The 12,594-nt window shown below is 40.7% G+C and overlaps 1 protein-coding gene across 2 annotated transcripts in view; it reads right to left on the reverse strand.

Moving 5' to 3' along the window:
- Positions 1–12,594, reverse strand: part of LOC133561875 (neurexophilin-1) — a 175,115-nt gene that overhangs the window by 142,312 nt on the left and 20,209 nt on the right. The window contains exon 1 of one of the 2 annotated variants that reach the window (XM_061915499.1): positions 2,294–2,414. The exons of the other annotated variant lie outside the window; for it this stretch is intronic. The gene's annotated coding sequence lies outside the window, so the exon portion shown is untranslated. Of the gene's footprint in view, positions 1–2,293; positions 2,415–12,594 lie in introns of those variants that run through there. 2 annotated transcript variants of the gene reach the window in all.

Genomic DNA, 12,594 nt, shown 5'->3' on the forward strand with positions numbered 1-12,594 from the left:
ATGACTTGCTTTTAATGTCTGATTCTGGCAGCTCTGCCATTTTAGTGCTTTTAGATCTTACAGCTGCCTTTGACACAGTCGACCACACAATTCTTTTAGACCGCTTGAGAGACTGTGTGGGTGTCAGGGGGACTGCATTACAGTGGTTCAGATCCTACCTGTCAGAGAGGTCCTTCTCTGTCAGACTGGGGGGAATGCCACCTCTTCTTTTGCCCTGCTTTACAGTGGTGTCCCCCAGAGATCTATTTTAGGCCCCATCCTGTTCGCTCTTTATCTCCTCCCTCTTGGAGAAATTTTTAAGAAACATGGGGTGTTTTATCACTTTTATGCAGATGACTGCCAAATTTATATGCCAATTTCAAAAGGCCACGGCCCCCTGACACCCCTTTTAAATTGTCTATGTGACGTCAAGGCATGGTTAGCACAGAATTTTTTGATAATGAATGGGGGAAAAACGGAAATTTCAGTTTTTGGTCCGGCCCTCACTGACTTGGGACCATTGCAAAATATTTTTGCGTCCCAAAGTCACCAGCCTAGGCGTCACTATAGACAGCGATTTTAAACTTGACAAACAAGTCAATGGCGTTTTAAAATCGTGTTTTTATCACCTTCGTCTTTTAGTAAAGGTTAAACCGTTTTTATCTTTTAACTTTTTTGAACAAGTCGTGCATGCTTTTATTTCAAGTCGCTTGGACTACTGCAATGCACTTTATGCTGGCATTAGCCAAAAAGCTCTCTCCCGGTTGCAGTTAGTCCAGAACGCGGAAGCACGACTTTTAACAGAGGCCAGGAAACGCCAGCATATAACCCCAATTCTTCAGAGTTTGCACTGGCTCCCTGTTCATTTTAAAATTGATTTGAAAACATTGCTGTTTGTTTTTAAATCTTTACATGGACTGGCACCTCAGTATATCTCGGACCTCATCCAAATTTACACTCCTGCGCGCACTCTGAGGTCCGAGAGCCAGTTCCAGCTCGTGGTGCCCAAGACCAGACTTAAAACCAGGGGAGACAGGGCCTTCTCTGTGGTCGGCCCTAAGCTCTGGAACACTCTGCCCCTCCATGTTCAAACTGCTTCCACAGTGGAGTGTTTTAAGTCTCGTCTTAAGAACCAGTTTTATTCTTTGGCTTTTAACAGTACTGTCCTCCTCTGTGTTTTTTATACACTTTGATTTCTATTTTACGGTTTTAATTGATTTTACCCTCTAAAATTGTTTTTAAATCATATTTATTTTTATATTGGTTTTATATTTATTTATTTTTTTGTTTTTATTCAGTCATTGGTGGAGCATAATATTGTTTTTTACATGGCTGTGCAGCACTTTGGAAACATTCTTGTTGTTTAAATGTGCTATATAAATAAGGTGGATTGGATTGGATAGGCGCCAGCACCCCCCGCGACCCCGAAAGGGAATAAGCGGTAGAAAATGGATGGATGGATGGATTGGATTGTTGATAAATGGCTTTCGCTTTGCATAGTAGAGCTTTAACTTGCACTTACAGATGTAGCGACGAACTGTATTTAGTGACAGTGGTTTTCTGAGGTGTTCCTGAGCCCATGTGGTGATATCATTTATAGATTGATGTCGGTTTTTGATACAGTGCCATCTATGGGATCGAAGGTCACGGTCATTCAATGTTGGTTTCTGGCCATGCTGCTTGCGTGGAATGATTTCTCCAGATTCTCTGAACCTTTTGATGAGATTATGGACCCTAATTTTGTTGCGATTGCACTTTGTTCTTAAACTGTTTGACTTTTTGCTCTTGCAGTTGCGGACAAAGGGGTGTACCTCGTCCCATCCTTCTCTTGTGAAAGACTGGGCATTTTTTGGGAAGCTGTTTTTATACCCAATCATGGCACCCACCTGTTCCCAATTAGCCTGCACACCTGTGGGATGTTCAAAATAAGTGTCCGATGAGCATTCCTCAACTTTATCAGTATTTATTGCCACCTTTCCCAACTTCTGTGTCACGTGTTGCTGGCATCAAATTATAAAGTTAATGATTATTAGCAACAACAAAAAAATAATGTTTTAGTTTGAACATCAAATATGTTGTCTTTGAAGCATATTCAACTAAATATGGGTTGAAAATGATTAGCAACTCATTGTATTCCGTTTATAATTACATCTAACACAATTTCCCAACTCATATGGAAACGGGGTTTTTATTTAATATGCCACAAATTAATCCCACTTTACATATATTTCCCCAAAGTTGCGTACGAGACGCGCGCATAGCGGCGCGCACGTACTGGCAAGCAATCAATAGTTTGGAAGCCGCAGCTGCGTACTCACGGTACCACGTCCCCGCGTCCAACTCAAAGTCCTCCTTGCAAGATTCTGTGTTGTCCAGGTTCTCCACAGGCCTAGTAAGTCCACAAAACAGTCAAAAAAATGAGGACCCTTCCATAAAGTGGCTCCGTAGTAAAAAAAAACAAAAAAAAAAACAACAACGCTGTGGCTGACAGGTGCGTGTGTGTCGTCTATTTCCGCTTCCGCCCGGTCTGATCGCACCGGATGCCTTTTATATCCTCACATTCTATAACGTTACATTTTTTAATATTAACATGATTATTTAGTACGCCTGTAACAGTTCATAATATTAAGTAAAAGGATGACATAATAAGTATATATCATTATTTTCCCAGCTTAGCACAAGTAAATTGTGACTGGCAATATTTATTATATATTGATGGACCCTTATGGCTTGCGATGAGGTGGCGACTTGTCCAAGGTGTACCCCGCCTTCCGCTCGGTTGTAGCTGAGATGGGCACCAGCGACCCCCGCGACCCCAAAGGGAATAAGTGGTAGAAAATGGATGGAGGGATGGACCCCTATGGCCATTACATTGTAACAAGATTTTCCAAAATAATTAAACTCAAGCTATGGAAAAAAATGCCAACTTGGCACTGCCATATTTATTATTGAAGTCACAAAGTGCATTTTTTTTTTAAACATGCCTCAAAACAGCAGCTTGGAATTTGAGACAAGCTCTCCCTGAGAGAGCATGAGGAGGTTGAGGTGGGCGGGGTTGGAGGGGGGCGGGGTTGAAGTGTTGGGGCCGGGGGGTGTTTATTGTAGCGTCCCTAAAGAGTTATTGCTGCAAGGGGTTCTGGGTATTTTTTCTGTTGTGTTACGGTGCAGATGTTCTGCCAAAATGGGTTTGTCATTCTTGTTTGGTGTGGGTTCACAGTGTGGCGCATATTTGTAACAGTGTTAAAGTTGTTTAAAGGGCCACCCTCAGTGTGACCTGCATGGCTGTTGACCAAGTATGCCTTGCATTCACTTGTGTGTGTGTGTGTGTGTGTGTGTGTGTGTGTGTGTGTGTGTGTGTGTGTGTGTGTGTGTGTGTGTGTGTGTGTGTGTGTGTGTGTGTGTGTGTGTGTGAAAAGCCGTAGATATGTGATTGGGTCGGCACTTCTCCTTACGTCCGTGGACCACTCCGTACAGTGGCGTTTTAAAAAGTCATACATTTTACTTTCTGAAATCAATACAGATAATTTCCGATATCACATTTTAAAGCATTTATCGGCCGATAATATCGGCAGTCCGATATCGGACATCTCTAGTTTTCACTTATATCTGTTAGTAAACTCGCCATGAAAACGCTAAAAGAACTCTCCTGAAGGAATCAATAAAGTACTATCCATCTATCTATCTATCTATCTATCTATCTATCTATCTATCTATCCATCCATCCATCCATCCATCCATCCATCCATCCATCCATCCATCCAAAACATACCGGTGTAGTGAGTTTACATTATTAGAGAGTTCCGGTCGGAGTTCCGGTTCCTTGTTGTTGTTTCCGAGTGAGGAGATGCTGCTCCGTCCGTTATTGATTGAAGTAAAGTCTGAATGTCATTAAAACATTTAGCTCTATCTTTTGACACTTCTTCCACTCCCGTCCTTGCACGCTACACTGCTACAACAAAGGTGACGGGGAGAAGACGCTGCCAAAGGTGAGCCACATAAATAGGACCGCCCACAAAACGGCGCATCCGAAAGCAACTGTCAGAAAGCGTCTTGAAGATGATTTGTAAAACGTAATGTATGTAACATTTTGACCAAAGAACCACCTGTGGAGGAGGGCATGGCGAGGTGTGCAAGGACCGGCCTCGAAGAAAGGGGCAGGTGAGTAGACTGCCAGGCTGGGCCTTGTTATCTAATCACCTGTCGCCTTTATTAGCAGCAGCCGGATTGAGACAAGTTGAATGGAGTTGGGGCAGAGCGAGACACGAGATACACATGTCTGTTTTAGTATTATTAACTTACAACAGCATTCTTTTCACATGGCTACAGTTTCATAAATTTACCAAAATGTCACCGTTGAGTTATTGAGTCCATTTAGTTGATTGGAGAGTTAGGGTTCATGACGGTGACTTTTAGTTTTGTTTGATCAGCTTAATTGCCGTGTTACAGGCCCTGTAAAAAACATTTACAACATTTTTCTGTGTAAATAACTGATTTCACAACGTATAAAACTGTGGTTAATAGTCTGGTGCAGCTAATAAATGTTTTTCTTCTAAAACAGGCCTGGGCAAATTAACGCCCAGGGACCACATGCGGCCCGTTAAGCTTTTCAATCCGGCCCACCGGACATTCCCAAATAATTATTTTTATATCTTTAAAATGGAAAGTGTAGCTGCCATTATGATGTGCAGTAATGTTTTCTAACGACCGTAAGTCTTCAACTATACTAAGTATTTCAATGGTTGGAATCTGAACATTTGCATGATATTTTAGCGACGAGTGTCGTCCTGATACCAATATTATTTCGATGCTTTTCTGAATAAAGGGGACCAGAAAAAAATTGCATTATTGGCTTTATTTTAACAAAAAATCTTAGGGTGTGGCGGAATGGTACTTTTCAGAGGCGGTATGATACAGAGTATGCTTCATTAGTATCGCGGTACTATACTAATACCGTACAACCCTACTGGTTACTATGGTAATCTATGTCACAGCAGGTCAGATGAGGCATCAAGCAGTGTGGGTGGGGAGCATTTCCACAGAGTGCTTCCCAAAGCCTGGAATTTGGGTGTCAGGGACAGACGCGGAAGGAAATTTTTACAAGAAAGTTCTAAAGCTTAGTGATGTATCAGATACATCAGATTGTAGATGTTTTTTGTTTTTTTACCCTTTGCGTTCATATTTCAGTGTGTTTGTTGCATTTTTGTTGCATTTGGCTTGATTGTAAAATATGTTAATTGAGAGGGGGTTCATATGTTCTCAATGTCTTATCGTTCATGGAAAAATAAAAAATTCCATTCCGTTTTTAAGGCAGTCTGTCATAACATTTTTAGCATTCAATTAGACATTTTTGTGAGGTTTTGTATTAGTTTTCCTAAAAAAAGATATGCCGGCCCCCAGACACATTTTTTTCTCCAAATTTGGCCCTCCGAGTCAAAATAATTGCCCAGGTCTGTTCTAAAATCTAGTTGGTGTGACTTATATGGCTTATATGGTATTTATAATACAGTATTATAAATGAAAAGACAAGCGGCATGAAAAAAAAAATGTCAGTTGACAGCAAAACGGTTGAATTAGTTTCAGCCCCTTAGGTCAGTGGTCCTCAACCTTTTTTCAGTGATGTACGCCCTGTGAACATTTTTTAAATCAAGTACCATCTAATCAGAGCAAAGCATTTTTGGTTGAAAAAAAGAAATAAAGAAGTAAATACAGCACTATGTCATCAGTTTCTGATTTATTAAATTTTATAACAGTGCAAAATATTGCTCATTTGTAGTGGTCTTTCTTGAACTATTTGGGAAAAAAAGATATAAAAATAACTAAAAACTTACTGAAAAATAAACAAGTGATTCAATTGTAAATAAAGATTTCTACACATAGAAGTAATCATTAACTTAAAGTGACCTCTTTGGGGATTGTAATAGAGATCCATCTGGATTCATGAACTTAATTCTAAACATTTCTTCACAAAAAAGGAAATCTTTGACATCAATATTTATGGAACATGTCCACAAAAAATCTAGCTGTCAACACTGAATATTGCATTGTTGCATTTTGGTTTCACAGTTTATGAACTTACATTCATATTTTGTTGAATTATTATCATTTGAGAACCACTGCCTTGGGTAATAACCCAGCACTCAGCTATCAAATTATAAAAGGATGTTGGTGAATAGACAATAAGTCAAATATTTTTTTATTTCTGACAGAAGATGCAAATACGTTGACACACACACACGCACACTCACGCACACGTACGTACGTACATACGTATGCGCACACACACGCACACACGCATATAACGGAAGATTCTCAAATTGTGGTACGCGTAGCCACTTCCCAAATAATCACTTATTAAAATGTTCAAATATAGTGATTGATTGATTGAAACTTTTATTAGTAGATTGCACAGTACAGTATATATTCCATACAATTGACCACTAAATGGTAACACCCCAATAAGTTTTTCAACTTGTTTAAGTCGAGGTCCACGTCAATCAATTCATGGTAGTGTTGCTGTTCAATGTTGTTGTGTGTAATGGCACAGTGGCCAAAAATATTAAAATATACTCGTTAAATACAATGTCTGCCTTGTTTTTAATTAATACTTAGGCCTACTATGCCACTGTATTTAAATCCTGGTCGTTACGGTGGTCAAGCCAAGTGCTTTCTGAGGTGGTACTTGGTGAGAAAAAGTTTGAGAACCACTGATCTAAACTAAACAAAGTTGATGCTTATCAACCAGTTTGTAATCCATTTTTTTTTCAAATGAGAATTGATAAGAGAATCAATAAAGGACCGAATTGCAAAGCAGAATAGAAAATGGAATTGGAATCGTAAAAAGTCTTATCAATTCCCATCCCCACTTATAACTCAGATGAATATTTTATAAGAAAAAAATCTACATTTTGAATTTAAATGGTCATATTTGTTGATATTATTCTATAACATATGTCAACTCTCGCTCTCATTCTGCCTGCGTTGCCAAGCCCAGGCGTGTAATATTCCTCCCAACCGCACAATTACTCTCAAATTATCGGACAACAGTACTTTTTTTAAAAATACTTTCATGCTCTTTTGAGTGCACTGTCACTCTTCTTCCTGTTTCTTAATTGCATTTCTCCCACGCTGTAGAGGAGAAAAAAAAAAGAAAGAAATCAATGTTTCCTTCCACTAAAGCCCCTCTTATCACCGCAGCAGTACAACATTTTATTGCTCAAAGCGCAGACACTTCATTTGCATTTACATTTCATTCTCCCTCTTTCACACGCGCGCACACACACACACGCACGCACACAATTAAAGTGTGTTAATATGATTCCAGGTTCGACGGTATGGGACTAGTCGACAAGATAACACAACAGGAGCCCATACAGGACAAACTGTTTCTGCACTCGGCCGGCCTGTGATAAGACGCACAACACGCCACTTTCTAAAAGGCAGATAAACATTCTCCACATATGTGTACCCCCCCCCCACACACACACACACACAGTGCTTTAATGGAAACCACCGGAATGCACAAAAAGCCAAGAAGAGAGAGTGTTACTATTCATTTGCGGAAAGGCTGCAGTGTGTGTGTGTGTGTGTGTTGCATGGAAAGCGCAACGAAAACATTTTGATGTTAGATAAACGATGGCGGCGGAAAGCACGTCGTTGCGTTCACTCGGCGTGTACTTGCAGTGCCTGCGATGGTCTCTCAGGGTTTAGGTCTCCTTAGGACAGGGGTTGGGAATATTTTTGGCTGAGAGAGACAAAAAGCCAAATATTTTAAAATATATTTCCGTAAGAGCCATATAATGTTGTTTTTTACACTGAACACAACTAAACACGTGCATTTTTAAGTAAGACCAACATTTCTAGAGTATAAGAGGTCTCTTATTTTTTGTAATAACATTGTTATTCTGAAGCTAACTGTGCAGGGGGCGTAACCTGCGGGCCTGCAGCGACAGGTGCGTAGATGGCCCACCTGGGCCTTGTTATCTAATCACCTGTCGCTCTGTTATAAGCAGCAGCCAGGAGAAGAGACTGGGTTGGGGCTGGAAATACTATTGCTGGAAAGCAACTGAGAGACTTTTTGAAAAATAAAACAATATTGTAACCCTGAAACAGGCTCTCATGTCGGTGCTTGTGGGTCTGAAGAACCCCCAGGAGGGCAAGCCCCACACTAACCAATAATAAATAAATAACTTCTTACCATTAACACAACTTCTTGAACAAGTGCGGTAGAAAACAGATGGATGGATTAAAAATGCATGAGAATGTTTTATATTTTGAACATTATTTTTAACACTGTGATTACAAGTGGAATTATTCATTACTTATCGTGTTAAGCAATGTCAGCTAAGATTTATCAGCGAGCCAGATGCAGTCATCAAAAGAGCCACATCTGGCTCGAGAGCCATAGGTTCCCTACCCCTGCCTTAGGGGTTTCCCGACTAGACGGTATGTGAAGTTTTCACTCTGATTATGGGTTTAGGTCTAAGGGGTGGGGATTTAGAACCTTCCCCAAGAGTTTCTCATCAAGGTTAATGTCCACTATCTCTTCAGGTGTCCATTGTACTTTTGGTCTGCCTTTAAGAGGTCTAAGACTTTTATTAGGGGTAAAGGTTTTAGGGCTAGAGTCCCCCATTTAGGATTAAAGGGGTACTGCACTTTAAAAACAAAAATGTTGCCCATCATTCACCACCCTTAAGTAAGACAAGAACTTGTGTGCTTTTTGATGCATTCTAAATTGTAAATAAATGTTAGTAAAAGTCAGCTAACAACGGAGGTAATTAAAGTTGCTCTATTTTGCTTATTCAGCGCCCCAAAAAAAACATCCAAATACCTACATCATCGTTTTATACACTGTACATGCTGTAATTACAGTAAATGTGAAATGTCAGAGCTTAAATTTAACCACGGCAACCAATTTGCAGTAATGCCCTAAAAAATTGACAAACATCGGCGGCAAGAACATGCCGTGACCGCCCTTGGCTTTTTACATGTTAATGGACGAGGGATGTGACAGTAATGGGTGTAATGATTATTTGCGATAAAATTCCAGACAGTTAGTAACATCGTCTAATTTTTTAAATATGGAAAAAATGTAATTTAATAATGCATTTTAGGCAACACTAAGTCAGGCGGATGCGCACTAGTGTCGTTTGGCTTGATAACCATGGCGGACTAGTGACACGGACTTTGCTCCGGATATTTCCCCTCGGAGTAAACGAAGCAAAGCGCTTGGTTTGACGTCATTTTCCCCTCGCTTCCCACCGCGCGTGAACATTATCACCAGACCTATGTAAGCGTCAATGTATATACCTTGATGTTGCAGAAAAAAGACCATATGTTTTTTTTAACACATTTCCGAACTCTAAATGGGTGAATTTTGGCAAATTAAACGCCTTTCTGTTTATCCCTCTCTGAGCGACGACGTCAGAACGTGACGTCACATCGGTAATCAACGCCATTTTTCCTACCACATCACACGCATCGAGTCAAACCAGCTCTGTTATTTTCCGTTTTTCCGACTGTTTTCCGGTACCTTGGAGACATCATGCCTCGTCGGTGTGTTGTCGGAGGGTGTAACAACACGATCATGGACGGATTAGAGTTGATTTACGTAGAATGTGCACCGTTTAGCACGGCATGCTAATCGATGCTGACATGCTATTTAGGCTAGCTGTGTGTACATATTGCAGCAGTATGCCTCATTTGTAGCTATATTTACATCCAGCCTTTCTCTCCATCCACATTTAATGCCAAACAAACACTTAGCAATCGACGGATTTAAGTTGCTCCAGTGTCAAGAGATGCGAAAGTCCCTCGTTTGGTTTTTACCGGCGATGCTACGACAGAGATGGCACAGAGATGACAAGAATGTCTGGATATCCTGCGACACTCAAAGCAGATGCATTTCCAACGATAAAGTTGACGAAATCACAAAGGTGAGTGTTGTTGATGTTATTGACTTATGTGCTAATCAGACATATTTGGTCGCGGCATGACTGCTAGCTAATCGATGCTAACATGCTATTTAGGCTACATGTATGTACATTTGAAACTATATTTACATCCAGCGTTTCCTTCCACCCACATTTAATGCGAAACAAACACTTACCAATCGACAGATTTATGTTGATCCAGTGTCAATGCGAAAGTCCTGATCGGTTGGTCTGCACATTCTACCGGCGATGCTAACGCAGACATGCATGGCCGAATAGCGTCAAAAGCTATTCTCTCAATAGCTTCAGTTTCTTCTTCAATTTCGTTTTCGCTATCTGCCTCCATACCCCATCCATCCATCCATCTTCTTCCGCTTATCCGAGGTCGGGTCGCGGGGGCAGCAGCCTAAGCAGGGAAGCCCAGACTTCCCTCTCCCCAGCCACTTCGTCTAGCTCTTCCCGGGGGATCCCGAGGCGTTCCCAGGCCAACCGGGAGACATAGTCTTCCCAACGTGTCCTGGGTCTTCCCCGTGGCCTCCTACCGGTTGGACGTGCCCTAAACACCTCCCTCGGGAGGCATTCGGGTGGCATCCTGACCAGATGCCCGAGCCACCTCATCTGGCTCCTCTCGATGTAGAGGAGCAGCGGCTTTACTTTGAGTTCCTCCCGGATGACAGAGCTTCTCACCCTATCTCTAAGGGAGAGCCCCGCCACACGGCGGAGGAAACTCATTTCGGCCGCTTGTACCCGTGATCTTATCCTTTCGGTCATGACCCAAAGCTCATGACCATAGGTGAGAATGGGAACGTAGATTGACCGGTAAATTGAGAGCTTTGCCTTCCGGCTCAGCTCCTTCTTTACCACAACGGATCGGTACAACGTCCGCATTACTGAAGACGCCGCACCGATCCGCCTGTCGATCACACGATCCACTCTTCCCCCACTCGTGAACAAGACTCCTAGGTACTTGAACTCCTCCACTTGGGGCAGGGTCTCCATACCCCAACCATCTGTTTCAATACATGCGTAATCTGTTGAATCGCTTAAGCCGCTGAAATCCGAGTCTGAATTCGAGCTAATGTCGCTATATCTTGCTGTCCTATTCGCCATTGTTTGTATTGGCATCGCTATGTGACGTCACAGGGAAATGGACAGTGGTTCAAGCAAATAGCGAAAACTAAGCACTTTAAAGATTTTTTTTTAGATATTCCGGGACGGCTAAAATTTTGAAAAAAACTTCGAAAAATAAAACAAGCCACTGGGAACTGATTTTTATTGGTTTCAACCCTTCTGAAATTGTGATAACGTTCCCCTTTAAGAGCGCACTTATGTGTTTAGATGGAGACAGGTGCGGACAATATTGGAGACGGACGCACTTGTCCCCACACTAAAAGTATACAGCGAAGGAGAAATCTATTTGATGTTGCTTCTATTTTCACAATAAAGCGTTCATCAGCTGCTGTGACTGAGAGTTAATGAGGTAAAGAAACATGCGGCAGGCGATGTGTCGTGAACGTTGTTAAAGCTTGTTTATAAAGTCTTTACTTTGTTTACTGGGATAATCACTCGTCCTTTATTTAACTGCAAACTGTATCAGTGTTCAAATAACATCAATACTAGCTAAAATGTTTTGTCATCTCATCGAATTGAACGCAGGCTGTGAAGATTGTGTATTCGAAGGAAGAGGTGTCACTCCGTTTTTTTTTGTTGTTGGCCAAACTGTTGAATGATAGGCGGCCGTAGAGAAGAACACAGCTTGTTTATTTGACTTAATCTTCACTAGCCAAACTGCTTTTTATTTTATTTTGATATCAAAAAGTCAACACCAGGTTTTTTTTTACATTACTTTTGTTTTTTTCACGTCACAGGTATTACTTTAAAAAATGTTCATGTGACACACCACGTTGTTATGTTTTATTGTTTATAGTTAATTCCTATACAACATATTTCTGCTCAAACTCTTAATGGATCTGTCACGATACAGCATCTACACGTATATATAAATGTACATAATTTAAATTAAAAAACAAAACAAAACCTCCCTCTATCAAAATGTAAAAATACTGATAGAAGCACCATGTAATGAAAAAAAGCTGACAAGTTGATATCTTTAAAGAATAAGAATAAAAAAAAGACTAATATTTGTCTTCAGATATATTGATAATGTTTATCTATAGTCTTTTTATTAGACATTACAATTTACATTTTGGTATTACGTTCACAACACTGCTTCAATCAGTAATCTGTAATTATGATTTTAATATTGACAACAATTATCTTTATTATTACTTTGGCCATAATTGGCAGCCCTAGATCTCATACATGAACACTAATTTTATCTATATGGACCAAAAGTGCAGTTACGTCTTATGGCCATCAGGTGCCATCTTTTAGCATTCTTTTATATCAGGGGTCGGGAAACTTTTTTGGCTGAGAGAGCCAAGAAGTCAAAAATTTTAAAATGTATTTACGTAAGAGCCATATAATATCTTTTTAACACTGAACACAACTAAAAGTGTGTATTTTTAAGTAAGACTAACCTTTCTAGAGTATAATAGGTCTCTTATTCTTTGTAATAATATTGTTATTCTGAAGCTAACTGTGGAGGGGGCGTGACCTGCGGGTCTGCAGCGAAGCGGGGTGTGCCAAGACCGGCCTCGAAATCAGCGACAGGTGCCTAGAAGGC

This window comes from Nerophis ophidion, linkage group LG11 (assembly GCF_033978795.1).
Source record: "Nerophis ophidion isolate RoL-2023_Sa linkage group LG11, RoL_Noph_v1.0, whole genome shotgun sequence".
Classification (NCBI taxonomy): domain Eukaryota; kingdom Metazoa; phylum Chordata; class Actinopteri; order Syngnathiformes; family Syngnathidae; genus Nerophis; species Nerophis ophidion.